Source organism: Halichoerus grypus, chromosome 7 (genome assembly GCF_964656455.1).
Source record: "Halichoerus grypus chromosome 7, mHalGry1.hap1.1, whole genome shotgun sequence".
Classification (NCBI taxonomy): domain Eukaryota; kingdom Metazoa; phylum Chordata; class Mammalia; order Carnivora; family Phocidae; genus Halichoerus; species Halichoerus grypus.
This window is the reverse complement of record NC_135718.1, coordinates 47,434,315-47,458,514: the sequence shown is the minus strand read 5'-3', so window position 1 is coordinate 47,458,514 and position 24,200 is coordinate 47,434,315. Positions and strand designations below refer to the sequence as shown.

General features: G+C 55.4%; 1 protein-coding gene and 1 long non-coding RNA gene across 3 annotated transcripts in view; both read right to left on the bottom strand.

Moving 5' to 3' along the window:
* Positions 1-24,200, bottom strand: part of LOC144382563 (uncharacterized) — a 239,241-nt gene that overhangs the window by 25,647 nt on the left and 189,394 nt on the right. The window lies entirely within an intron of this gene.
* Positions 18,626-24,200, bottom strand: part of LOC118534143 (uncharacterized) — a 42,457-nt gene continuing 36,882 nt past the window's right edge. Inside the window, exons 4-5 of one of the 2 annotated variants that reach the window (XM_078077522.1) lie at positions 19,992-20,301; positions 18,626-19,763 (exon numbers count right to left, since the gene is read on the bottom strand). The gene's annotated coding sequence lies outside the window, so the exon portion shown is untranslated. Of the gene's footprint in view, positions 20,302-24,200 lie in introns of both variants that reach the window. The other variant, XM_078077521.1, reaches the window with a different exon arrangement.

The window sequence follows — 24,200 nt, the reverse complement described above, 5'->3', positions numbered from 1 at the left end:
GGGAAAGGCCAGTCACGAAGGCCCACATTCAAGGCAAAAGGAATCAGGCTGCACTTTTTGAAAGAAGGAATGTCAAAGAATAATGGGCACATTTAAAAACCTCACATTTTGGCACCTCTATGTGATGAAACGCGACCTAATTGTTACTAGCCGTGGTGGCAGCTGGGTTGAGCGCACCAGCTGGCCTCACCCCACAGCCTGGCTCTTAAGCACCACGCTCAGCCCTGTGGGTGAACTCGCACCCCTTGTCTCCCCGAGGGCAGCAGCAGGAGCGTCTGATACTCCAACACTCCCGCGCTCAGCCCTCAAGGGAGGAAAGCTGCTTCCCCAGGGCCCGCGTGGGCCGCCCCCGCCTGTCTGGTTGCTGAGTGCCCCACTCCGAGTCGCAGAGGCGGCCTTGCCTTCCCAGCCGCCCGGTGACAGTGAAGAACGACAGGCTCTCGGTTCGAGGGTGCGCACCAGTGCATATCACAGGAGAGTGATGTCTGCAGCCCTGAGCCGCAGATCCTGCTCGCCTGGTCAGCACTCTGCCGTGGGCAGGTGGCAGCAAGAGACACACACGCCGCTTGACCAACTGCCCAAGTGCCGGGCGGCCAGGCGGGAGCAGAAGGAAATCAGAAGGCGGGGAGATGGGCCTGGCGTCTCGACCAGGGGCTGAGTGGACACACCAGGCTCCAGGAGAGGGATCTAAGAGGGAGAAAAAGGGTGGCCTTGGTCATAAAGGGGATTGATGGGCCAGGCACCTGCTGAGGTCAGTGGAATGGCCTTGGCCGGCCCTGCTTCCTGGAGAGAGGGTGTCCTCGGAGACTTCAGTTCGCCGAGGTTCAGTTAGCCCATAAGCTGTGCTGGGGCGGGAGGAGGCTGGGGGAGGTTTTCCAACGATGAGCACCAGAAGAGAAGGCTTAGGACCCCGAAAAGGCCTGAAACTGACCCTTGTCCTTGGGAGACACAGGGATCCAGGGAAGGCTATGCCTTGGCTCTGGACTCAGATAGAGCTGAGGTTAAGTGACCTCCTCGGGCAAGTCCCTTCCCCTGGCCAAGACTGCTTCCGCCCCTGTCCCACAGGAGTAACAACGCCATTTTTGGAGCACCTATGTGCCAGGCCCCTTGTTACCTGTCTTACGGTGTTAACCCACTTACCCAGAGCCATAATCCTAGGTGGGGGCTACGACTCTTACAATCAGCGTTTCACAGCCCCAGAGAATCCAGCAGCTTTCCCCAGGTCCCACCGAGCGCCACACGCCAGGAGTCAAGCACAGGCAGCCGGCTCACATCCGAGCCCTTGGCCACTCCGCTTTTATGCCTCTTGTCATGCTGGACGCGTCACCACTCAGGGCTCATAGGGATTGGACAAGGTACACTACTAAGGACAAACGGCGGGCTCTATGTGCCAGTCTAGGAACAAGAACGCTCCACACGGTAGCTCATTTAATCCTCACAATAAACCCATGAGGCAGGTGGTCTCGTGATCTCCATTTACAGGTGAGGAGGGTGGGAAACAGGGAGGTTGAGTTACTGGCCTCAGTCACCAAGCTTCTGAGTGAGGACAGTCTGGCTCCAGTCCTGTCCTCCCCCCAGAGCAAGGGCATGAAGGGGCCCCGGCCAGTGTCTCGTGTGGCACACGCAGGGCTCAGGGAGGCCATCTCTACCCCAGGGCAGCCCTTCTCCCTAGAGAAAGTCGAATAGGGTGAACGCTGAGGAAGCCTCCCCCCATGCCCGTGGTGAAGGAGGCTTCGGGCCGGCTCAGGGATGTGCCCGGGGCTCCCGGCCTGTGTGTGGAGTTAGACAGAATCAGATGTGCCTCTGGTTCAGGGAAGATGGGGGGAGAGCACGAGGCCCCCAGCATTCGGGGCTTCTCAGCAGAGGTGGACGAGCCGGCGCATAGGAGGTGGGCGGGTGTGCATCAGAAAGGCAGAGTGCACGGCTGGCAGGCCACGGGGCCCGAATGAGAGCTAGGAGGTGAGTGGCTATCAAACAGGAGAAGCCAAGGTGGCAGACGGACGGCAAGGACTGTCAGAACCTGCCATTCCAAAAAGTCCTGCAAGGCCTGGCCCGGAACAGGGGTCACGGGGAGCAGCCAGCAGGTGGACAGCTTTGGAGAGTGACGGGAAGGAATGGGCAGCCCAAAGCTCCACCCCAGCCTGAGGCTCAGGCAGCCCTGCTGCTGCCCAGGCAGGAACTCTGGGCCTTACTCCCAAGGGGTCCCACCCTCCGCTCAGTAGCTTTTGTTCCCATCCTCCAGCTGCCTGGGACCCCACCCCTTAAATCATTACCCCAGATCATTAAACTGGAAGTCCGTAATGCTGACACTCCTCCGTAGGGCATTTATCTGGAAAGTCATAAAATCACACCACCGACTGTAATTAACGATTAGAGATGCTTATCCCTCAGCCAGCTCTGGCCTGTGGGAGTCTGCCATGGGGACCGAGGCCAGCTTCCCTCCCCAGAGCGGAGGCGGGTGGCTGCCACCGCCGGGTTCCTGCCATCAGAGATGCGCCAACACAGGAAGTAAAGGCCAAGCCCCGCACTGGGGTCCCTGGTGGCTCACCAAGCCACCTTCTCAATTCCTGTCCCCTGGCACCTAACCACTCCTCCCTCCCTTTGTATGAGCTGTGCCCCTTACCAAGAATACCATCCTGTCCACCCCTCAGGGATCAGCTACCCGACTATTCTGGGCACAGAGAGGCTTCCCCTCAGATGCTCAGGACTCCCACCTCCTCTGACCTTCACCTGGATATGTGGACATCTCAGCGTATGTCCTGTGGCTGCACCTTGATCCCATGGACAGACCGGATACTCCCAGAGAGTACAAACTCACTTGTCTCCAGTCCCCTCTGCCACACCTAGCACAGGACTGTGCACGCAGCAGGTCCTCAGAAATGAACCACGACAGCAGAGTGTTGGAGTGGCAAGAGGACACCCCCTCAATCGAGACACAACACTGCACACACAGACGTTTATGTGCAGCCCTGAGGAGCAGGCCCTGTCTCCTTCTCAAAGGGGCTTATGACCCAGACGGGGCCAAGGACCAAGCCAACTCAGAGAATGGAGACCTGGACCAGAAGTCAGGAGCATTCTCAGGATCTGGCACTACTTTGGGCAGCAGAGCCAGGACCCGGACCTAAGACTTTAGGCACCTAGGTCTGGCTCCCCAGAAGGTGTGATGGCCCACCTAAAGTCACCTGGAGAAGGCTGGACAGGATCCTGCGTCCCAGCGTGTGGGCCGGCTCCACCACCATCTCTTTATGGGACCCCAGGCATGTCTCTGACGTCCTGGGCATCAGGAAGCTGACGAGCGGGTATAAATCTGCCAGTGCACAGGCAAACTGTGAGTAAGGTGGCCCGGCCAATGCACTCGCCTCACCTAGACCTAGAAGGGCTCTGGGTTGGGAGAGGGCTCTGGGGGGCCAAATCGGCCCCTCATTCCTCCTGGAGCGCAGGCCCTGACCCTTCTCTTCCTGGCTGCCCGCAGGCTATGGCTGCCCATGGCACTCTCAGGGAGGAGATCTGCAGACCCCCCCCCACACCCCTCACACCCCCCACACCCCCGGCGACGGCATTCACCCACCCAGCACTTCCAGCGGACGGAAAGGGCCCAGTACTCAGAACAGCTATGTAGCAAAGCTGGTCTTGGAGATGCAGAGCCCACCGCATGTTAAAGGCTCAGACAGGGTTCCAGGAGAAAACGAAACAAGGTTCTTAAGCACCCTCTGTATGGGCATATGTGTTTGCATGGCTGTTCTGTGCGCACGGAGACAGACGTGTGAAGACACAGCCCAGGCCGGGAGCACGGCATCCGCCGTGAAGTGAGAATTACAGAGGGTGCTGGCCATTGGTGTTTGCTTTACAAGACTCTACGCTCCTCACTGGTCACAGTGAGGACACATTTCTTTTTGAAGCTAAATCAATTATTTAAATAAAGAAGCATTAGGAAATGAAAACTGTTTAACTTTGTTTAACCCAGTGTTACCCAAATTTATTTGATGATGAATTGTTTTGTGTAATGCCTAGAAACATCCACTGGAACTGGAGATGTGCACAGAATATACTTTGGAGAAGGATAAACTTGTCTAGTTTTTAATAAAGCAAACCATGGTCCCTTCTGACTCTGAGAACCAGAAAGAGGCAGGGGCTTACAGAATCCAGACACCCTGCCAAAATCGGGGCTGGACTGCAGCCCACAGGCCTCTCAACCCCAGTCCGGACCCTGCTGCTGTGCCCTGTTCGCTCTCGGAGTTGGGGCGAGCTGTGGGCAGGGTGTTAAAGGGGGACAGTGGTGACATGACAAACATCTGGCAGAGGGAGAGTGACAAGGCCACAGAGGAACAAGGCAGAGCCTGTGTTGGAGTTGGCAGGGGCACAAGCCCTTCTGGAAAGGACAACTGAAAATCAGGTGGCGCTGGACAGCCTCTGACATCTTGCAGTCAAGGACTGTTCCGGCCCCTCCCAGCTCCATGGCCAGGCAGTTGTTTAATCCCTCTGGGCAGGAGACAGACACCTAATGCAATGACCTCTAAGGTCACTCGAGCCTGAAATTCCAGGATTCTGGGCTTCACCGTGATCCCTGCAGGTACAATCCTGCAGCTTACCGCCTCCACTTTACAGGTGATGGAGCCGAGACTCAGCAAGGGTAATTGACTTCTTCAAGGTCACCAGGGAAAAAATGGGAGCGCTCTGCTTCATGGCCTGAGGAACTGCGGGTTGTGTCTGAGCCAGGCCCAGAGTCAGTCTGCCTGGGGTGCAAATACTGGCTCAACCTCTTGCTAGCTGGACGATTTGAACCACCACTCAGAACCTCAGTTTACTCCTATGAAGTTGGAAAGGCCACCTCACTGGGTACATGGCAGATTCCAATAGCATCCAGATTCAGCCCAGGGCCCGGCACACTCAGCCCTTCGGAAAGCGCGAACTATTACTGGTACTATAGTTCTATGAACTACCCCATGGTTAAGAGAGAAAGGAGAGGTAGGATTGACCTCAGGGCGCACTGATGTGGGGTCTGGGAACCTGTGGCTTATATTGGTCCCAGAACTGTCTCCCATGTGCTGAGCCAACTCCTTAGGCAACAGCCAGTTTGCTGCCCATTGGAGGTTCCATTTGGAGCCTCAGTTTCCCCATCTATAACAGGAGGGGCTGGACTGGATGACCTGTGGGAGCCCCCAGATCTATCATCGGGATGGAACAGGCCTCCAGAACATGCTCTTTTCCCACCGTGGGCTGGAGAAGTTGGGTCTCCAGCAGCCTGCGATCCTCTTCTGGGATGTGGGTGCAGGGGGCATGCAATAGGGAAGGGAGGGACAGGAGTAAACAGAACATGAATGGGGCACTTCCTGTATGCCAGGCATGGTTCTAGGAGCTTTCCACAGATTAACTCATTCCAGTCCTCGGAACAAGCTGATCAGGTCAGAACCAGTTAACCCATTTTACAGATAAGAAAACTGTCATCCAAAAAGATTAAGTAATATGCCCATTGTCCCAAGGTTGGTGAAGCAGGAATTAAACCCAGACCTCCAGACCTTCACACTCTGAAGATGATGCTCTGCAGCCGAGGCACATTTTCAGGGAGCGGAGCGGGAACCTCACTGGGGACTGCTGTCTGCCTCCATTCGGGGCCTATTCAGTTTTAAGGTCATTGTGCCCAGGGCAGAGAATGCAGAGGGTCCCACCTTCCCCACATCACCATGAAGGAGGCACCTGCTGTCTGAAAGAACCACTGAGTCTGAACTGCTTCTGTGGCCTCTGGGCCTGGGAGCCGCCCCGGTCATCCCAGTCCCCCCTGCCGGTCACCCCTGTCCCACCAGACCCCGTACCACCACTCACTCTGAGGGAGTTTGCTCCCAAACACTGCGTGCAGAATGTTTGTCAGCTCTTGACACTAATATTATTTAAGGCCCAAAGTCTAATGTAAGGCTTCCTTTTAGCAAGATTGTCTCATTTAATAAAGCTCCCTGTCTCTGTTCCCCCAAGGTAATCACGTTGATGGTAACGCATTCCCCGTGCTGTGATTTGATCTGGGAATGGAATTATCACACAGCCTTGCTTTGTTGTCAGATTTGTATTTTTATTTTTTTTCCCCTGGAATAAATAAACAGAGAGCCAGCCACGAGAAATGCAGTGCTCCACTCACCTGGGGCCTTCAGTTGCTGGCCTCCTTATGGGTCCACTCCTCGTCCCCCGGAGTCACTCGTTGGCTCCTCCATTGATCGGATCAACAAACATTCCCCCAGTGTAAGTACCCTAGGCTGTAGCCAGGCTCTGGGCTGGGAGTGGGGGCACTGAGACAGGGCAAGCCCTGCCCTTAAGGAAAGGACCGCTTAGTGCAGTGGCCCACACATCTCAGCTTCCTAGGAGTGCTCCCCACCCTGAGGTGGCACCAAGATGACAGTCAGGAAAAATGGGGGTGCTCACTCACGTGGAGGTCATGCTGAGAAAGAAGGCCTGGGTCTCTGCCCCTGCATTGTGGCTGTGGCCTGGGCAGGTCACCTGATTCTTTTGAGCCTCTTTGTTCATGGGTAGGAAGATCAGAATGAGCACAGGAGCCTGGAGTCAGACAGACCCTGGTTCAAATCCCAGCTGGGCCTCTTCCTGATTGCAGCTTGGTGCCCTCATCCGAGACACAGCCCGCTTCACAGAGATGTTGTGGGCCGGGCCGGGCTGCCTGGCCCTGAGACGGAGGGCCTCCTGAAATTCCGTGTACCCCGAGAAGGAGGAAAATTGAATGAGATGATGTTGGCCAAGTGCCTGGCTTGCTCAAATGCTCGGCACGCTGTTGCTATCGCCATTGCTGTGGTCATCCTCTCCATCATCATCATCATCGTCACCATCGATACTACTCAAGTGAGAAATGAAAGCTGTTTTAAAACTAGGGGCCTAGACTGGTGCGTGTGACGGAGGGCAAGTCCCTTCAGCCCTCCCGCCCAGGTGTCCAGCTGTGCAGCAGTGTTGTTCCCAAACCCGATGACCCGGTGTGCACGAGCAGGTCGGGGGGGGCCTGTCCCTCACCCCTCTGTGCCGTCTATCACGGAGCTAGGTGACCACGGGAAGGCCGAGCCCTGGTGGGCCCCACGGACTCCCCCAGCCTGGGGACGCCACAAATAACACCAGGCTAAGAGCTGAACCAGTCGGCAAAGAGGGGGTACGGGGCACCAGGATCTGGGGTTCTGCCGGCCCTGCTGCAAGGATGAGCTCCTAGAAATCACAGGACATGGAGCCAGGAGTTCTGGGTTCAACTCCTGCCCCCTCTTGGCACTCTCTGTGGGAGGCACTCTGAGCCTCGGGTTCCTTATATGACGTAGGATGGCTGATGTGTGGTGCTCTGGATGCGTGATGTGTATCAGGGTTCATGGGCAGGACGTGGTTGCCCGAGACAGGGACTGAAGAGAGTCTAATAAAGGGACTTTTAGAGGTATGGGCAGGGTTAAAGGAAATCAGACGGGCCGGGGTTCGCAGCAGTGGGAGCTGCTACCGCCCCTCAGGCTAACCCCTGTGGGGTGAGAGCAGCCACAAAGGAAAGCCCAGGCCATCCGGAGCTGTGGGGTGGTGGAGGAGCGCAGGCCACGGGCCTGCAGGGAGGAAGCCACGGAATGTGGGCTGACTGAACCAGGGAGAGGGAAAGGGAATGAATCTACGCATCTCGTCCCCTGCCCAGCCATCCGTCCCGCTGGCCTGTTCCGCAGGATGCTTCACAGTCTCCCACCCCACACCCTTCTCCCTGTGCGACTTCAGCCCTCCCTGCATCCGGGCGCGGTTGTGACGGCAGCAGAGTGACACCCCGTGGCACCTGTTGGGTCATAAGGAGGTGCGGCTTCCACCTGGCTGTCTCTGGGGTGCGCCGCTTTGAAGCCGGCCACCACGGCGTGAGGAAGTGCAAGTGGCCACACGGGGAGGCCATGTCCAGGTGTTTGGGGGACCACCACACCTGAGGTCCCAGCCGAGGGGCAGCATCCATCGCCACACAGGTGATGAGCAAGGTTCCAGAGGCGTCCAAGCCCCCAGCCTTCCAGGCTTCCAGCCTGAGGTCCCCCAACACTGTGGAGCAGAGACAAGCTGCCCCTGCTGGAGCTTTTGGAATTCCTGACCCATGACATCAAGAAGCACAAGAAAATGGTTCGGGGCAGTTAGTTATGCAGACTGCTTCACTCCATAAGGGCCACCCTCCTGGGACACAGAGTAGGATGAAGAAGGGTAGAGAAGAAATATGAGGAGAACACAGGGAAAATCTAGCAGCAGGGATGGAACAAAAAGGGTGTTGGTTTTAGGACCCATGGCCTGCTGGGTGCTCCATCCAGCCTAGCAGAATCTGAAATCCCATTCTTACATAGAAGGTTAGTCCCAGTGAGGTACACTATCGCTCCAGCTACCTAAATCGCTTGTTTGCACCTCCCACCCGTCTTGCCCGTGTCCCAGCCTGACCCAGCACTGCCCACAGTGCCCGAGAACCGGCACACCCTCTCGGCTAGTCGTGCCCCCAACTTGTGAGCCAGCCTGGCCCCCGGCCCCATCACCGGGGCACTCCAGCACACACTCCTTAGCCTGTGGAAGCTCAGTACACTCTGGCCTGGCCTGGGAAAGTGGGGGATGGCAAGGGAGGCCCAGTGGGCCTGGCCTCCTCCCTCTGACCTGCACATAACCAGGCGCATGCCCACCCCTTGCCCTCCTCTCAGCCAGAATCCCCTCCCCACCACACGTCCAAATCCACCACCATCATGGGGCCTTCAAAGTAACCCACTGCTTTGGGCTGCATGTTTGCCTCCCCCCGAAAGTCATATGTTGAAGCTCTTATCCCCAGTATGATGGTATTTGGAGGTAGGGCCTTTGAAATGTAACTAGGTCATGAGGGTGGAACCCCCATGATGGTATCAGCGCCCTAATAAGAGACACAGAGACACGATCTCTCTCACCTCCAAGTGAACACACAGCAAAAAGGGCAATAGTCTGCGAGCCGGACACCAGATCAGCAGCAGCCTGATTTTGGACTCAGCCTCCAGAACTGTGAGACACAAACGTTTGTCGTTTAAGCCCCCAGGTCTGTGGTATGTGTTATAGCCGCCTGGGCCAACTAGGCCACCCGTCGCCTCTACCATCCTCCCCCTTTCCTGGACCCCGTCCAAAAATACACATGGTTGTAATTTTCCTGGACATGGCCACAGGAGAACTTGAGGGCAACATCTGAGTAAGAGAGCTGGCGTGGACAAGATTTTGTCTCCCCAGAAATCTAGAAGGGTCTGCCCTAAATCCCACATGTGCCTTCTGTTGGCAGCCCCGGGCCGGGCTCACCCTGGGTGCTAGAAAGTCATCGGCAATGCCACAAACCCTCCCTGGCTTCCCTGGGCACCCACAGCATCTTACACATGCTCCCCCCGCCCCAGCCCGAAGCTCTGTAACTCACAGCTTCCCAAACCACGACTGCCATGGGAGCAGGGCCCACGTCTTCCCATCATTCCTAAACAACGACACTTACTGTTTCAGGCGCTATTAATAAAAAAGATGCATTTCCTCACTGGATCCTCATGACAACCTATGAGGAGTGTGCTGCATTATTCCCCTTTCACTGTGGAACAAGCTCACAGAACAGAGGTGACTTGCCCAAGGTCACCAAGACAGCGAGGACCAGAGCCGGGACTCAGAGCCAGGTCTGGTGGACTCCAAGGCTGGTGCTCTCTGCTCCACCCTACTCACTCCGCCCCCTGCCCCCCCCAATGATTTATCACCTTCCAGCTCCCACACTAAACATGGGGCTGAGCACAGAGCAGGCACTCGATAAATATTTGTGGAACTGAACAAAACCTTAACAAATTCTTGTTGCGTGAATAAACTTCTGATACTGAATAGAAACCAAACCACCTCAGTGATTTCCAATTCAAACACCACCATCCGCTGCAAGCATTCTGATGCACTGATGTCTTTTGTTTTTTGGAGGGGTTTTGTTTCCTTCAGCAATGAGAGCTGGCAGCGAGGCGGTACACAGAGTGCCCTGGGGAATCGCTTCGGCACAGCATTTCAGATGTGAGGTGGAGAAGCATTCTAGAACAAATAGGTTCTGGTTATCACAGCACCACTGAGAGGGGCAAGGACTCAGGGTCCCACTGAACAGGTGACAAGCCTCAGGCCCCCAGAACCAAGGGACATGCTTGAGGTCACTCAGAGAGGGAGGGCGCACACCAGTCGTCTGGATGCCGAGGCCTGGGTGGGGTACAATTGCCCAGCTCCCGCCACTTCCGAAGTGACCGGCTCTGAACTCCATGGCCTCATAGGAAGGATAGAGGGCGTGGAGCTAGGAAAACGTGTGGCAGCCTCCTCCCTTGATCAAAGGGCCAGGCTCTGGATTTTGGCAGAGACCAAAAAGACAGCCAGGCCTTGTCATCCCTGCTCACCTCCTCCTGCCTCCCCTTCCCTGTCTCTGCATGCAGTAGGCAGATAATCAGAGCATGTGGATGGAATCTCCCAGAGCCATGCAGGTTTGCAAAGGGAAGGGAAGGAAACTGGCAGCCCATATGCCCTCTTGGCAATTGATCACTGGCTGGGCCTGGGGTTCTCTGAGGCCCACAGGCCCCTATCTCTGGGATGGAAGGGGGTGTGGTAGAGTGGGCCCGGCCACAGGAAGGCCTCTGAGCCTTTGAGTTCCTGCATGACCTTGGATAAATCACACCTTCCTGAACCTCAATTCCCCATTCATCAAACTGGGTTCCTACTACCTTCCAGCGCTATCTCTAGGAGTACATATCCATCTCCAGAGATAAAATGGCAATACTTAATATTATACTGGCTTTCTGACTAGCTCCCCAGCCCCTGGTCCTGACTCAAGCTGCCCAGGGCCTGTTCTCGGGGCCTGGAGGTCAGTTGCCCTGGCCTGGGCCAGCAAAAGGCCAGCCTGGATGACCAAGTGTGGTTGCCCATGGCAACTGGAATCAGACTGCATCCAAGGGACAAGGTCAAGCCTTAGCTAAGAAGGGAAGCAAGCCAGTTTCTCAGGAGCAGCATTAAGCATCAACACAGAAGGGAGATAAGGCAGGGGGTCAGGAACCACAGATAGGAGGCTGGTCAGGAAGCTGGCAGCCGGGCACTGCCACCAACAGATTGGGAAGACTGTGACAGATCCAGGGAATGGCCACTCGGTACAAGGCCTGGAAGGCCACAGCCCACAGAACATGGACCGGGCCGCCAGGGTTCTGGGTGGCCAGGGGCTAGAGGGAGACAGGTCTGTGTGGCCACAGGAAGACCTAGCACCACATTTTCAGCCGGTAGTTGAATCCTGGGTCAGTCCGGGAATATTGTGCCCGGAAGTTCTGTGTGCATGCATTTAATTATATCTCACCTTGCTCTTAGGGAAAGGATTCAAAGCATACACAAATCCATAAGGAATTTATAAGGATAATTGAAATACTACAGTAAAACATAAATTAGAAATTGATAAGAAAGAAGCAAAGCAGAGGAAAGGACATTAAAAAAGTCAGAAATCTGGCCAATTCAAAAATGAGGATGACAAAGTCCTAAACATTATTTCGAAGGATTAAAATTATAGATCTGAGCTTCCTGGTAGCAAGTACAAAAGGGGAAACTTAGTTAGTTACACAATGTCCATGAAATAAAAAACAAATATATAAAGCCTGATATCTAGAAAAATTGTAACTGCCTCTGGTGGTAGAGCAGGAATTTTTCCTGGCAGTCTTCATTATAAAATTCTCAGAATTGACACAAAGACAAACCTCATGGAGAGGTGTTCTGGGGAGTGAAATCATACAAACAGACAATTCAACAAGAGCAGTCTTCTGGGGACTAAAATAAAGATGCTATGGAAATCATCCTCTCCTGGCCCGGCTTAAGGCTCAGGCAGATGAGGCTGGGCTATTTGAAGCAAGTAGCGTTATTGCTGTGACTGCTAATAGCATTGTTGTTATTTATTTATTTATTTATTTATCTAAAATTTATTTGTGCAACCTATATTTAGTGAGCACCTAACTAGCGCCAACATTGTATGGGGCGTTGGAGGAACAGTGGTGAGGAGGCCTGACACGAACCTCGGCCTCCTGGGGCTTAAGGTCTTGGAGGGGAAGTTGTCATGAAACAGGTAGTAATAGACCACCACATAGCAAGGGTCTGACAGGGAGCCCGGACACAATGGGAAGACCAAGGAGAGGCCTGATGCTGCAAATCAGGGAAGACTGCCTGGAGGAAGTGAGGCCTGAAGGGGGGCCTGTAGGACAAGCCAAGTTGGCCAGGGAAAGTCTGGCAGGAGAAGCAGCAGCGGCTGGACCACCCGAAGTCAGCATGCTAAAAAGCCTTCACAGTCCAGAGCTGCCACTGGGGAAGGCCTGGGAGGGGGCCTCAGAGTCCAGGCCTGGGTGGGTTGGGTTTATCATCCAGCCACACTGTCAGGACCCACTTCAGGCAGACCCGCGAGTATGCCAAGCTGTGAGCAGATGCCCCCGTGCCCTCTCTGGGTCTTTTCAACTCCTGGGTAGTGCTCCTCCTCTCCTTCTCACGGCTCGCCCCTGCTGCCGCAGACTCAGGGCTATGCGCCCTCCTTGAGTTGCTCACAGTCAGGGCAGACTCGGCTGGGGGGTGGGGGGGCCAGCAGTCCTGCAGCCAAGCCACCCCCAGCTATGAAAACCAAGTGGGTCATTTCAGACCTGAAAGAGCCTTATGACACGGGCCAGCCCCACTGCCTCACCTTACAAACAAGGAAACTGAGACCCAGAGAGGGGAAGGGACTTATCCAAAGCCACCCAGGCTGGGACTCCAAAAGTCCAGGGGCAGGAAAGAGCAGAAGTAGGGAGGAGACTAGATAAGTTGGCCAGGAGCACTAGGGAGGGAGCACAGAGGAAACTTCCAGAAGAGGCTCAACCAGAGTAGGAGAAAGAGCCCACATCTCAGGCCATGCCGTCTGGAGCTGTGGTTTTCTCCTCAGTTCAGGAAGGTGGACCTGCCTTTGGGGTTATGGGGGGACGAGAGCACCATGTAAACTGTAAAGTCCTGTGCATATGAGCACGGCACAAGGGGCCAGGGAGAGGGTGAGTCCGCAGATAATGATAATGGACTCTGAGTGCAAGGCACCGCCCCCTCTGGCACAGGCATTTATCATCCCTGTCTCCCAGACTAAAGAAACTGGGTTCAGTAACTTGTCCAAGACCTCAGAGCTAAGAAGAGGTGGGGCGGGGATCATGCACAAGAGGCCCTGAGGCAGACACAGGTTGGAGGAGCTCATCTCTGAGAAGGGAGGGAGCAGGGGGAGCGGAGCAGATACCACTCCCCGGAGACGCCGGGCAGATACGCCATGGCACCCTTCCCTTGGAGCCACGCTTGGCACAGAGAGCGTGAGCCAGGCCAGGTGCCCAGGGGCCGTGGGGGAGAGATGCTTGGTGTGGGGCCCCTGAGATGTAAGAGACTGTAAGAACGGTAAGAACAGTCTTACTCTGCCCCCAGTTTCTGTGGGCCCGGGGTTCGGACAGAGCGTAACCGGGGTGATTTGTCCCTGCACCACAACGTCCGGGGCTTCTGCTGGGAACCCTCCAACAGCTGGGAGGTTAGATGGCGGGACTCAGCGGGGACCGGGGGCCCAGACGCGGCCTCTCCATGTGGTGTGGGCTTCCTCACAACATGGCAGCCTCAGGCTAGTGGTTTTTCTTTCTTCCTACACAGTGGCTCGGGGCTCCAAGCACAAGTGTTCCAGCCAACCAAATGGAAGTTGCCTGGTCTTTACTGACTTAGTGTCACTTCTGACATTCCCTGTGGGGTGAAGTGGTCACAGACCTGCCCAGATTAAAGGAGTGGGGACACTCCATTTCTCAATAGGAAGAGTGCTAAAGAATTTGTGGCCCTGTCTTTGAAACCACCACCATGGCCATGGTGGCCCAGCAGCCTTTAGGGGAGCACAGCAGGAACCCAGGCCTCCGTGACAGCTTCCCAGAGGCTGAAGGAGATCATGGTCAGTCGGGGCAGACTCACCTCCTCCACCTGTGCCGCTGGCCTCTTGCACCCCGCCTTTGACTCAGACTGCCCCCTAGAATGATCAAGTGGTTGGACCAGGCTCTCGCAAAGGCAGGACTTCAAATCTCATCTCTGCAGGGGCAGGATGACCTTGAGTGAGTCGTACAACATCTCAGGGCCTCTGGGCTCCTCTCTTTCATGACAGTGGATGCTTCCTCCCTTCCAGAAGAAAGAACATATGGGAAACGCAGACACCCAGTAGGCTCCTAGTGAATGCTGGTTTCTTTCCAGGGAGAACGGGGTGGGGCGGGGGTGCCACATGCGAGGAGAGGATCTAAGGGCCTGACTCACTGGGTTCTCTCCCAGGGATTTAACCAAAGCAGCATGTCTGCACTTGAAGCTGCAGCAGGCACCTCTTGGGCCTGTGGCTCCTGGCTCTAATTACAGCTTTCTGGACACATTTCCTGTTTGGGAGCTGGCAGGGCACCCTCAGAGGAGCCACAGATAATGAGCAACTGGCTGCAAAGCCTCCCTCCATGAGGGCGCTGACCCTGGAGCAGGCCCAAGCAGGCCCACCTAGGAAGGCAGAAGGCCCTCAGAGTCACCTGGCTCACGCACACACACACACACACGCGCACGCACACACACGGGACCACCACCATGGCCACAGGATTTTCCAGTCTCTGCTTGTACAGCTCCAGCGACAGGAACCTCATTACCTCACAGACAGCGTGCTAACCTCCAGACAGGACAGGTGATTAGAAACAAGTCCCGAATCAGGATGAAGCCTGCCCTTCAACTTCCAGCTATCGATCCTCAGGTCCACCAAGAACAAAGCAACATAGAATGGAAAAAACGGGGAGCAGTCTCTGGGGGCAGGAGGAACCAGGTTCAAATCCTGACTCTACCATTTTCAGGTTCTACAAACTTGCTCAAGTCCCTCTACCTCTTGAGCCTCAGCTTCCTATCTGTGAAATGAGAATACTCCTACCCAGAGGAGGGAGGCTAGGCCTGGCGGGTGTGCCACAGCGCATGTGCAAACACCTGGTATACCACAGATGCCAAATCAATGCTGTTGTCTCCCCCTCCCTCTTGGACACTTTCATTAGGGTGGCTTCTCTAAGCTTAGAGGCCAGAGACACACTCAGACTAAAGCAAGTGACTCCCTGCAGACCCAGTAGTACGCCTGGAGAACCAAGGAGGCAGAAGGCCATCTCCTTAGTCACACGCCAGAGCCTCGTGGCATGCTAGAGAGAGGTTGGGGGGGTGGGGGGCAAGCTTTCCCATTTCTGCTAGTGCAACTGAACGTCTACTGAGTGAGGAATGGGAGGATGGACAGTTGGATGGATGGATGGACAACTAAACAGACAGTTTAAACAAGTTTCTAAACAAAAACACTAATTTTAAGAGTTATTTGCTCCATGAACCTCAGTGTATCCCCATGTTCATTGCAGCATTATTTACTGTGTAGCCAAGACATGGAAACAACCTAAGTGTCCATCAGTGGATGGATGGATAAAGAAGAGGTAGTGTAACTGTTGGTGGGAACGCAAGCTGGTGCAACCACTCTGGAAAACAGTATGGAGGTTCCTCAAAAAGTTGAAGATAGAGCTACCATACGATCCAGCAATTGCACTACTGGGTATTTACCCCAAAGACACAAATGTAGGGATCCAAAGAGGTACGTGCACTCCGATGTTTATAGCAGCAATGTCCACAATAGCCAAACTATGGAAAGAACCAAGATGTCCATCAACAGATGAATGGATAAAGAAGATGTGGTATATATATACAATGGAATATTATGCAGCCATCAAAAGGAATGAGATCTTGCCATTTGCAACGACGTGGATGGAACTGGAGGGTGTTATGCTGGGTGAAATAAGTCAATCAGAGAAAGACATGTATCACATGACCTCACTGATATGAGGAATTCTTAATCTCAGGAAACAAACTGAGGGTTGCTGGAGTGGGGGGTGGGGTGGGAGGGATGGGGTGGCTAGGTGATAGACATTGGGGAGGGTATGTGCTATGGTGAGCACTGTGAATTGTGCAAGACTGTTGAATCACAGATCTGTACCTCTGAAACAAATAATGCAATATATGTTAAGAAAAAAAAAAAGAAGATAGCAGGAGGGGAAGAATGAAGGGGGGGAAATCGGAGGGGGAGAGGAACCATGAGAGACGATGGACTCTGAGAAACAAACTGAGGGTTCTAGAGGGGAGGGGGTGGGAGGATGGGTTAGCCTGGTGATGGGTATTAAAGAGGGCACGTTCTGCATGGAGCACTGGGTGTTATGCACAAACAATGAATCATGGAACACTACATCAAAAACTAATGATGTAATGTATGGTGATTAACATAACAATAAAAAAATTTTTTAAAAAAGAAGAGGTAGTGTACACACACACACACACACACACACACACACAATGGAATATTACTCAGCTATAAAAAAGAATGAGATCTTTCCATTTGCAACAACGTGGACGGACCCAGCCAGGAAGTATGCAAAGTAAAATAAATCAGACAAAGACAAATGCTGTATGATCTCATTTATATATGGAATCTAAAAAAACAAACAAAAATCAAGCTCATAGATACAGAGAACAGACTGGTGGTTGTCAATGTGATGGGGGTGGGGGGCAAATGGGTGAGGGGGATCAAAAGGTACAAATTTCCAGCTGTAAAGGAGTCCTAGAGATGTCATATACGGCATGGTGACTAAGCTAATAATACTGTATTGATATTTGAAAGTTGTTTAGAGAGTAGATCTTAAAAGTTGTCATCACAAGAAAAAAAAAGACAAAAAAATCTGTGATTGTGTATGGTGAGAGATGGTACCTAGACTTACTATGGTGATCATTTTGTAATATATACAAATATTGAATCATTACGTTGTACACCTGAAACTAATATAACGCCGTATGCCAATGATACCTCAATAAAAAAATACATAAGTAAACAGGCTTCTAGGTCTAGCCAGGAAACACCCATCCCCTTTTAATGCCAGCCCTACTGGATGTCATATTTTGGTTGAGAAATTGTGTAAGCAGTGATTTCTAAAATTTATAAGCATCGGGAGAGGCCTTGTAAAATGCAGATTCCTGGGTGCCGCCAATAGAGATTTTGACACTGCAGGTCTGTGGGGGAGCCTGGCGTCTGCATTTCTAACCAGCTCCAGGTTACTGTTACTGCAGCTGCACAGGCCACACTTCAGGAAGCTCTGGAATAAAGCAGAACAGCTGACTGACAACAGCTATCAGAAAACAGGCCTGTGGCCAAGATGGGGTCACCTGGCCTGGGGGGCTTTGGCAGGAAGGAGAAGGAAGGGGCCCCTCCCAGCCCTGGGATGCCAAGGGAGACATGACCAACTCCACCTTCCACTTCTTTAAATCTCCTTCCCCCCCACTCCCTCCCATACTTGGAGCAGCCAGTCTGGGCTCTCTTACGAGCCGTGATGGCTTCATTAGGTCCAGACGATCATACCTCCCTGTAAGAGTTCAGCCTGCACAGAAATCCCAATAAATAGATGAGGTGCACAGGGGCCACGGAGGCCAGCCACCCATGACAGGCCTTCTAGCAGGAGCGGGGAGCCCTGGAAAGAAGGGACTCTAGCCTCCTGGCCTCCCAGACGTACACACACGCATGCACGTCTGCACACACACGCGCGTACACACAGGCCGGGGTGGGAGGCCCAGCCCCTCCCCCAGAGCCCCTCCTCACTGAGGCTCCCACGGCTGATGGCAGCAGAGCCAGAGCTCAGGCCTCCGCTCAGGCACTAACTTGCTGCGTGGCCTTAAACAAGTCCCTCTCCCTCTCTGGGTCTGAGTTTCTCTGCCTGAGGTGGTTGGACTTGGCCTTGTCTAGGGGGAGAACTGGTATTACCTGAGCCACCAATGTGTTCGGCTTATTAACTCTTCCGTTCAACAGATATTTATTGAGCAATTCCTGCAAACCCGGATCTGAGCTATGGCACCGGACAAAAGAGAAATGAAGCTCGTGCCTCGTGGCGCTCGCCCAATTCTCCGTACCAGATGTTTCATCCCTCACTGTGGCTTCACTCCAGGCAGCATGGGAACTGGCCGTCCTTATCCCCCCTTACAGAGGAGGAAACTAAGGCAGAGTAGGCGGTGGAGCTGAGGTGCAGACAGTCGGGGGGTTCTTAAACCATCACACAGCCCTGAGACCTCTGCCCCACGCCCTCTAGCTCTCCGCTGGAGTGGGGGTCATTCCTTCCCCGGGACCCCTCACTAACCACCCGCTGAGGTCCACCACCCCAGAAGGAAGTGGAGAAACCAAAGGCCATGGGAGACGACCGTTCCCACCCAGCCCCAGACCTGGGGATTTGGGGCTGGGCCAAAGCTTCTACAACTGCCCCCCAGGAGGGCCATTCCAGGCCAGGCGGCTCCGACCCTCGTTGGGCAGTGGGTGCCCTGAATTGCCCGGTGCTCTAGGGGCCCTGGCAGGTCCTTTTCAGTGCCCCATCCCCACCCACCCTGCTCACCACTCACCCCAGCGGCCCATACACAGCCCAAGAGGCAGAGCACGCGCACATGGCAAGCACTAACACAGCACGGCCCCAGAAAGAGGAGACAAGTTCTGCTCTTGTGCACTTACCCGCAGTTTTGCAATCCAGAAACTAGAAGCAGGCTATTTCAACTTCTAACACACAGGAAGCTTAGCGTCACTATGGAAAATAAACTTTATTCTGAGTTACTATGCAGGGTGGGAGCGAGCACCATGATCTTTCGAGTGCTTGGGGCCCTAAAGGTCTCAGCCGGCCTTGGCCCCGTGCCTCGCCTTCCCACTTTGAAGATGTGCCCAGTTGTTTCCCACGGCCTGGAAGACTCTCCCTCTCCCCTCTGCCTCTCTCAATACGCCCATCTGTCGTGGCTTCATTCACCTCCTGTGGCCTCAGGAAGCTACCAGAAGCCCCACTGGCTTTCCCAGGTCCCACGGCTCCAGCTCCAGCTCCAAGAATCACTGCGCTCTTGAACCTGGTGTCCAGCCTTCGGCCGACTGCTAGCATCCTATGGCATCTGTCAGGTTGAGGAGGAGCCAGCCCAGCTGACAGGAGTCCCCACAAGGGCCACATCAGGGACAATCTAAGACACCGGTTCTTCCAGAGGCTCTGCAAAGTTAGAAGGCTTTGTTTGCCTTACATGCTCTCTTTCTTTTGCAAACAAATGTACAGAGAGGTTTTCCAGAGGCATCAACAAATTAAATCCAAAAGCAGACATGAGAACCCAGCTGTCTTCTCTTACGTGAGTCATTAAAGAGATCTGCAAAAATGTAAAGCGATTTTTTTCTTTCATTTTAGAAAATAGTTATTTTTCATGAAAATGTATTATGTTCATATGCAATGGTTTGTTCTTGTTCTTCAAGAATAAGTATTTTATGATTTCTCAGCTTTAATTTCCAATATGGTAAATATCAATAGATATAACCACATAAACAAAAGCTCTTTCAAGTCTCCAATAATTTTTAATAGTGTAACAGGGCCCCGAGGCCAAGTTTGAGAACTGCAGGTTGAAGAGAAAGGGCCCCTTCCCCACAGCTGAGCAGACGAGGGGTGGGGTCTGACCATCAGGCAGCAGAACCAAAGGCAGATGGAGGCAGGGGGCCGGGCAGGGGGCCTGGCAGGGGCCGAGAGAGGACCCGGGCTGCAGACCTTGAGTTGGGAAGTGGGAAGCAAATGGCAGGGGAGAGCCAGAAAGGAGATCTGGAGAGAATCCGAGAGGAGAGTCAGTGGTATGGCAGGTGCGTCTATGAGGAGCAGGGACTGCAGTCCAGAACAGAATGCAGAGAGGAAGAAAGGAACTCGGGAGTTGACCTGGAACCGAAAGAAAGAAGCAGAGAGACAGGAAGGAGGCCCACTGGAGGTGATGCAGCCCCGGGGACTTCTGGATACTGGGGAGAGGCGGAGAGGGCTCCTGCCCATTTTCCTCCACTCCACACGCCACAGTCCTGCCCTGCCTGCAGGCCAGGCGCTGGCTCCCCCAGGTCCCCACGAGGTTTCCCTTTTCACTCAGCCCTCCCTTACTTCAGGTCAGCTGAGTACCTCTGGTCTTTGCCATCCTCCGAGCCCAGCCGAAATAGCCGTGAGTTCTGTTCTAGCTCTGGGACCCTGGGCAAGTACAGAGCATCCCCTGGTTGTCCACATGGAGACGAGTCCAGCTCACGGAGCAGGGAAGGGCTCCCGGGGATTGACGTCAGAACATACGTAGAGGGCCTGGCACGTGTCGGCCGCTCAACAGGTGCGGCTAATATTAGTCCGCTTGCTCCTGCCTCGACGGCTACCGTTATTATTAGTGGTGGTATTAATATCCCAGGAGGAGATGGTCTTCAAGGTCACAGAGCTCCCGATGTGGCTGAGGGACACACAAGAAAGCCAGGAGCAGTCAGAGGCAGAGCCGGAGTCAGAACCCACTTCGGGGTCCCGGGGAGACGGTAAGCTCCCTGGGGGCCGGAGACCTGCCAGCACCGTGCATCCCCGCAGCACCACCCCTTCCCTCCCTCGACAGTTACTTTGGGGACACGTCTCATGGGCCAGGTCTTATACCAGCTGTTGTCTGCCCGCAACAGGGCTTGGCCCCAAATTGGTTCAATCAATGTTTGTGGATCGATCCTTGTCCTCTCCCATCTGGCTGGCCACCGAGAATCTAGGCCAGGCGTGGGGTTTGGAAAGGGCCCCATGAGCCATCCCCTTGATCACCAGTCACAAAAACGCAGCTGTTACTCTGAGCAGCTCTTGTACCTGCCACCCACGCTGGGGTCCCTGCCTCCTCATTCCCTTAGCCAGGGAGGAAACAAGACCCAGAGAGGTTTAGTGCCTGTCTCAGGACACACAGCCACAACTGGGAGAGTCAGGCTGGGAACACAGGCCTCTCAGTGTGGGTTCTGGACTTCAGAGCGTGGCTGGAGACGGCCACAGAGGGCCCAGGCAAATGGACGCAGGCCAGGACATGCCTGAGAGTAGGCAACAGAGAGCAGGGTGTCCAGAGTCTTTGTGGGCAGAGGGGAGGGTGTGGGAGGGGCATCTCTGCTGGTGTGGCATCCCAGAAACCGAGCCCCTAGAACAGTCGCTTCTCCAACCCTCTGTTCCGCCAAGCCACTCCAGCCGCAGCGATTTCATGCTCAGGCAGCAGGGCATCTGTGCCCACCGCACCCAGCTGTCGCAGCCAGAGGCGAGGCTCCCTGAAGGCAGGCCCAGGTTGCCTTGCTCGCGGTGGCACCCAGGGCTGGCCCAGAGCAGGGCACGGTAGCTCTGCTGAGCGTGTGCTTGCAGAGCTGGACCCCATGCAGGAGCCAGGAAGCGATGGGGAAGCAGAGCCCTGCCCCTGGAAGTCTCCATTTCTGCGCCACGACGGGCTTCACCCTTGTTTCCTGACTTGCTTTGGCTGTTTCGTCCCAATGGAAAGAGGAGAGCAGAAAGGAGAGCCTGGAGTGGGGGACGACCGTACAGCGGAGGCGTCAGCAAGACCCAGGCGGGGGGTGGGGGGTGTTCAGGGCCCCACCCCGAAGCAGTCTCTCTGCTGGCAGCCGAGGCAGAGCTCCCAGGTGCAGGGACCCACGGACACCCTGCCATGGGACTGACGCCCAAAGGCTGATCTTTGGCCCCCACTTGAGTCTGCAGCTGATCCCAGCTTGGCAGAGAGCGGGATCTGGGGGCAGACCTTCCTCCCCAGGCTATAGGAAGGAGCGATGCTGCTGGGGCCCAGCCTGGTGAGCACACGGGAGAAAGGATGTGGGGCCAGCACCACCCAGGGACAGCTCCTCTTGCACGGATCCCTGAACAGGCCACACAGGGAAGAAAGGGAAGCTGTGCTCAAAGTGCCCCTTGGGGTGGGGGAGGCAGAGCTGCCCTTGGTCAGCACCCAGGAGGCTTGAGTCCTGGTCCGGTGCTGCCTCAGGCTCCCTGGGTGTCCTCGGCCGAGGTGGTGACCCACCGTCTCTGAAGTCCCTGAGGGGGCTCTGTCATCAGGTGACGTGTGCACCCCCCCCCATTGACACCTGCACACACACACAGGCACTTGTGCCCAGCATGGGCTCCATAAAGCGCCCCTGGCCTGCTGGGGAGGGGGTGGTGAGGCAGCCCAGGCAGCAGGCCCACAGCAGGGCCCCAAACAAAGCCGGTGGATTGGGAGGGGAGGCGTTGGCAGCACAAGGAATGGGGGAGGGCGGCTCGGGCTGGGGAGGGATGTGGCTCTGAGCCTAACAGGCCACCAGCAGCCGCAGCATCTGCTTTTTCTCACCTCTAAAGGGAATCGATTTGTCTCTGACTGATTTCCCTGACGTCTAGTTTTCTTCTCCGCCCGGCTGTCAGCCCAGCCACTGTGCGGGGGAAGCGGGGGGAAGAGCCCTGGCCGCCTGCCTGCCTGCCTGCCTCCCCCCACCTGCCCCCCACCTGCCCGGAACGCCTCCCCCCACCTCCCCCCACTACCCCCCGCGCTCACGCCACACGCCGCACTCACACTCACATGCCCAACAAAGGAACCCACACCCACACCACAGCCACCCTCCCAGACACCCACACTCCCACGCAGACAGGCGGACCTGCCCCACGCAGTGCAAACGCTCCCACCCAGACGGACACACACACACACGTTGCCACCCAGACGCAGCACACGCAGCTCCCCACGCACCCCCCGGCACCCCCGAAGCACTACCACACCCACACACGGGGTAACGCACACTCTCCCACACACACACGTACGGCTCTGCCACAGTCAGACACCGAGACGGACGTCTACGCAGCCCCAGAGCGCACTCCCGGACAGCACAGACTCGCGCACACGTGCACACCCCCCACATCCACACGGCCCCACAGCCTACCTCCCTACTCGCACGGACGGCAGTCCCTGCCCACACACGCTCACACTCACGCTCCCGACACCCACCAACACTCCCACGCCCCACACGGACACCCCACAGTCACATTCCCCGACACCCACAGGCACCCACGTCCCCCCGCGGCCGCACCGCATCCGCACCCGCGCCACATGTCCCGCCTCGGCCCCACCACCCCACCTCGCCGCCGTGCACCACGGCTCCTCAGCTCTTCTGGAACCCGGGTTCGAGGATGTAGCCCTCATGCTGCCAGTGCTTGTGCTTGGCAAGGACCCGGCAGGGGGAAATGCTCAGGTAGGGGAGGCAGGTGGACGTGGGTGGTCAGGAGGCGGCCATGGGCAGGCTGAGGGCGGAACTGTGTTCTTCGGCCTGGACGGGCTCGCTGCAGAGCAGCCTGGGTGAGGGGCTGGATCCTGGCAGGGTGAGTGATCTGGGGTAGGGGGCTGTCAGGGGTGGGGGTGTAAAACCCTCAAGGTTACCAGGATCGGCCGGGGTTTTCCTGATCCCAAGCACATCAGCGGGGCTTCCCAGCAACATGGGACCCTGGCTGATCAATAGCCATGCTGGCGGGAAACAGAACAATAAAGATATAAACTGACGTTTTCCCAAAACATCTTCACTGCCATGATAGCATTGGATTGCATCCGGCAAACACCCACTGGAGTTGGCGTTTTTCCCATCTCCTGGGTGAGGAAACTGAGGCCTGGATCAGGAAAGGGACTCACCCAGGGTCCCACACGCTTCATGAATTTAGACCTCTGACTCGAATCCGGGGCTCCTGATTGCGTGGTCAAAAATTCAGACCAAACCAACCAAATCCAGAAAATAACCCACCTGTCCTCAGAAACCCCATATGGCCAGTCTGTGATGTCACTACTCTCCAACTTGGGGAACACAGAAGCCCTTGACATGGGCCCTGGCAGGACACACGTGTGGAGGATGTGATGTGTGTATACACACATGTGCGTGTGGAAGGTATGTGAAGGTGTGTGTGATCGTCAAGGCATGTGATTGTCAAGAGGTAAGCAGGGCATGTGGGAGCAAGCTCTCCAGGCAGATGTTAGGAGAGGGTGTGTCTGTGTCTAGTAGGGTGCGTGTGGCTGCATGGGTGTGGGAAGCCGGCGGCGGGGGGACGTGCTATGGGAAGACGCAGGCATGACTTGGGTTCACATACGCGAGAGGTGTAGGCGGGCCTTGTGAGCCTGTGGGGCTACGTGTGTGCATGAGAAAGGCCTTGGGCATGCCTATAGATTTACACATCGGGATGAGAGTGTGGGGGTGCACACCGACGGTGGCGTGTGCCCACCATGGTGTCCATCCAGAGCACGGGTGTGCTCCACCCGTGCCCCCTGCCCCTCCTGGTCCCCTGCCCCTGGTCCCCTGCCCCTCCCCTGGGCTTTATCTGGCCAGGAAGCTCTGT